Source organism: Octodon degus, unplaced genomic scaffold (assembly GCF_000260255.1).
Source record: "Octodon degus isolate 3935 unplaced genomic scaffold, OctDeg1.0 scaffold00052, whole genome shotgun sequence".
NCBI classification, from domain to species: Eukaryota; Metazoa; Chordata; class Mammalia; order Rodentia; family Octodontidae; genus Octodon; species Octodon degus.
Genome location: NW_004524628.1, coordinates 13,056,209 through 13,060,942, shown reverse-complemented (window position 1 = coordinate 13,060,942; position 4,734 = coordinate 13,056,209). Strand labels below are relative to the sequence as shown.

Here is a 4,734-nt window from a genome sequence, read left to right as displayed (position 1 = left end):
GCAGCCTGCCACCTGTGATCTGGTAAGCCTACTTAATAAAATTTTTCACATAATTGTACATATATATTCTACTGGCTCCATTCCCCTGGAAACCCCTGCCTAATACATAGTCCATCTGAGCCTCCCAGATTTCCTCCTCCTTGGACACCACAGAGCTCCATTCTGTCTGCACCTCCCAACTCTTCTTCCCTGGACAATGAAAAGTTCCATTCTACCTGAACTTTCCAGCCCTTCCTCCCTCTGGAGAGTTCCAAGGTGTCTCCATGACCCCAGAGAGATCTGGGCTGTGTGAGCCCCCTGACTGCTCCTCCCCTGGCCCCCAGACACTGCAGAGTTCCAGCCTGTCTGGAACAGACTTCTCCTTGCTGGACACTGAAGAGCTCCCATCTGTTTGAGCCCCCTTCCTGGACCCTGGGAAGTTCCAGGTCTGCACTCTCAGTGCTTTCAAATGTGGATTTCCTGGGCCAGTTCTGTAGATGTCCAACTAAGATGAGAAGAAAGTGGCGAAAGGAAGGCCAGGGCAGTTGGGTACAGACTCAGAGAGGAGCCTACATTTGCCCAGATGAGGTATGCCCAAAGAACACACAGGTGAGCCTTAGAAGGCAGAGTGCAGCGAGGCTCCACCCTGAAGTGCTGATGGACAGTGGAGTCCATTACTGCTTCACACTCTACACCTTGGCCCTGGAGCAGCCACCTGGTCTCACCAGACCCTAGACCATGTGTGTGGCTCTGTGTGGATAGATGAGCTCAGGAAGGGCTCGAGTCCTTACGTTTGGACTTGGAGGAAGGAACCAGACATGGTCTCCATTTGCCCTTACTCTCCTCTCCTGAAGTTCAGCTTCACCATCTGACTGATGCCCTCTAGCTTCCAGCCAGCACCAGAGGTTGAGGGCGTCTGGTGTGGACCTCAGCACCTCCGAGAACTGCACGGATCTGGCTCCAGTGATCCACTCCTGATTCCATATGCTGAGTGCTCCTGCCTCCCCACCAAAACCTGACCCACGCACTTGTCTCAGCACAGTCGCTAATGGTGCCCTGTTGGTTCACGATAAACTGTATGTTCACTTATGTATAAACTGAAAGGAAAATGTGGAGGGATTACAAAAATGGTTAGCGGCATTCAATGTTCTTTGTACAGAATGAAAGAACCACACATTAATGATACCTCTTTCCCCTGAGGCTGTTTCTTTGGTGCAGACTTCCAAGGATTAAACCACTAGAGGCCTGGCCTATGCACAGAGGAGAGAGTCGTGGCAAGCAATATTTGAATGAAAGTACAGAAGAGTAGAATGGACCTGTCCTGCCTGAAGAGATGCACAGGGCAACACACACTGCGGGATGCAGAAGGTGTTGGAAGTTGGGAGACAGGGTACCATCCCCGGTCCCACACAGGAAGCTGAGGGTGCACAGGTGAGGAAACCTAGCTTGCTCCACTTTACCTTCTTCCTGGTTGCTTTACCTATCATCACCAGGGGACAAGGGAAGGACCTGCCTCCAGCTCTAGGAGTGGATCAGCCTGGGAGCCTGGTCCTAGCCCATGCCTCTCGTGGTTCCTTCTGGTGGCTCTAGGAAAATGGGGGAAACTGCCAGAAGATCACTTACAAACAACAGGCATGGGGGGAGGGCAAAGGGTTAAGTAATTATTTTCCTGAAAAAGTGGCTAATTTTGGAGGCCTACTTGACAAATAAGAGAAGAGGCCCCCCAAAACTAGTAGCTCTGAATTCCCAAGTGAGTTGCTTTGTTTGAGGACACACTGGGAAATCAGGCTGGATGCATCGTGGCTGCAGCGGTGATTCCGTGCATTCTCTGAGCCGAATTCAGTGCCTGCTCAGCTCCTGGTTTACAGGCCTTCCACCTGAGATGGGTGGTGTGGGGCCTCCCAGAGGCAACTTGGGAAAGCCAAGATAAGATGGATGTGAAGCACTTGGAAGAGTATCTAGCAACAGCAAGTGATACCTGTACCATCGCAATTGTCACCGCATTAGGGTGGCGCTTAGCTAGAGTGGACCCTTCTGCAGGTCACTGTGGGAGCAGACAGCTGGCGCTGAGTGCCTGAGGCTACACCGCACTGCACAGCTGTGCTCCATGAATGTTGCTGTACTCCCTCTGTAGTCATGCAACTCACAGCTAATAGGAGGAAGGGCACATTACCGAACCCACTGGCAGTCCTGAGCTGCCGCGGTGTCCACCACACTCTCCCTTGTGGCCCCTGCAGGGCTTATTTGGATAGGCAATGACCTTTTGAGAAAAGAGTTCTAGATCTTTAGGATTGTGGTTTCTAACTACCAAAGTGTTGCATCAAAGGAGGAAAAAACGTAAATGCTGTTTCCTCCCTAAGTTATCTACGTACTTCAGGATTAAAGGCTAAGAAAATCTAGGCGGAATTTTTCCTTTCAAGGCACACTCTAAAATGCTTTTATTTTAGTTTAAGCTTTTTGTCTCTCTTCCTTTTATGTTTTTGGAGGGGACTTCCTTTGCAAATATACACTGTCGTTCCTGGGTTTTCAACGGTTCTCACATTCCCTCAGATTTCTGCTGCCGCTGTAGCAAGTGCACGTGGCGATCTCGCCTCGGTCCCTGAGGACTGAGAGGCACTCAGCCAGCGGCCCCACGTGCGGCCAGGGTGTTCAGGCTTCCCCTCTCCAAACGCACTTCCTCGTTGCTGGGAGACAGAGCTAGGCTGCCTAGGGCCTGAAACGCATGTCCCTGTGCTTGGGACAGTTCTTTATGGGGCACCAAGGCTAGCTCCAGCCTTTCCTGTGGCAACAGGGAGGTCTCCTCTGCTCCTTCTGCCCTCCTGTGCTTGTCATGATCAAATCCATCAGAGCAGAAGAATAATCTTGCAGTCAAGGCTCATACGCATTAGGATATTACTATTGATGTATTTTAATTATAATTTCATGAATTTTATTCTATTAAACAATGAATACTTACCAGGAAAAATCACAAAAAAGTATTGAGTTTTTAATATTTATTGAGTGTTTATAAAAAAGCATCAAGATTTTGAACATCAACTGGCTTTTGGTGTATAAAGTCTAAAAGAACATCAGAAATAAATTCACAGGCTCTCAGTAACACAGCACCCGCCTGGCAAGAAATAAATTTACATATGAGCTACAATGAAAATATCAGTAGCACTCTGCAAAACAATTCTTATTCCAATTATCACACCTAAGGCAGTGTGCACACATGGCAGAAGCTTGTCCCATGCACAGCACATGCTTCGCTTGACCTGACAGCACATCTCCTTTGCTTTCTTGGCATTTTGTAGGACATACTCGTCTAGCTATCCCTGGTCTTAGTGTTTTGTCAAGAGGTTCTTATAGTGAGAGAAGGAAACTGGGCAGGCAGGGAGCGTGGTCAGGAGGGGCCCAGCCTCCCCATACTGTGTCAGGCTTGTGTCCTTATCCATGTAGGACACCCGAATGCAGCTGGGCCATGCAGAGAATGACTCCCCCATGAGGGATGGTGCCCTTGGGACCACCCAACTGTGGAGGTGCAATGAGACCCCCACTGAACGCTTTAGGTGGCCCCAGGGTGCCTAGTATGAGCATGGGTCCAGGTGGTGGCAGACGTTGGCCACACCCAACAGATGCCAATTCAATACCTTGCTCCTTAGCTTGCCAGGGAATTATATGGCAGCCCAGGAGGTGGCGGGCCACCAGGAACACCCGTCATGCCAGCCCTGCAGTCAACCAGCTCTGGAGACATCTTGTACATTTTAACTAATGCAGTGCCTCCTGGACCCAACAGACCCAATTTTCCAATGGGCCTGGGTCGGATCGCCTCAGGGGTGGATTAGGAGGAGTGGAGTCACATCCCATGAATGGCTGTCTAGGCTCAGGAGATATGGACAGTACTTCCAAGAACTCACCCAGTAACCTGAGCCTGAGCAATCAGTCAGGCACTCAGAGGGATGACAACAAGATGGGGGGGGGTTCTTAAACCCTTTTCAGAGTGAAAGTTACTCCCCAAGGGTGATGATGAGCGTGTGATGCACCCCAAGCCCAGGACACGCCAGAGTCACCCTCCCTCAGGAGAGCCTTCCTCACCACAGTGTACAGCATACAGATCCAGCCACGCCAACCCATGTCTGTCCTGCTCTCTCCCCTTTTTTGTGAAGAAAGTGGATCCAAATACAATTCAGACAACTGCATGGAGCAGCACAGTAGAATTGCCTGAGACCAAACTGCAAATAACTGTGTATGTGTGTAGGCAGAGGATGCACCACGCATGCACGCACACACGCACGCACCCGCGCATCAACCCACGGGACCTTGTAAAATACGACATGACATCTTACATAGAAATCAGTAGGGTCTTTTATTCCATTCTTTTTTCACATTTACATGTTAATTATTAAAAGTTGCTCTTGCCCCTCGTTAAACAATTTTGTGGTGTGTACATCACTTCTTTATATGTTATTTGTTAAGATGAACTCAGACATTACGGTTTTGTAAATGTCTGTGATCATAGGAATAAAATCGCTTATTTGAGAGCTTTAAAAAAAAAAAGAGGTTCGGCCCTAGCCTTCCAAGATCACTTAAGACTCAGGACATATGAGAACCTGTACTGTAACATCATGTAACTCAGTAGTGTCCCAAATTTTCTGATCAAGGAGATTATCAGGCCAAAGAGGAAAGTGATGGATGATGTAGAGTGTGCCTAAGGAAAGTCACATGGAGAGAAAACATTCTCTCAGGCTTTCACAGAGAGCACATTGGCCAAGCAAT

The 4,734-nt window shown here is 49.0% G+C and overlaps 1 pseudogene; it reads left to right on the top strand.

The window, feature by feature from the left end:
* The first annotated feature begins 3,439 nt into the window (after positions 1–3,439).
* Positions 3,440–3,996, top strand: LOC101574777 (annotated as a pseudogene).
* The last annotated feature ends 738 nt before the right edge of the window (positions 3,997–4,734 follow it).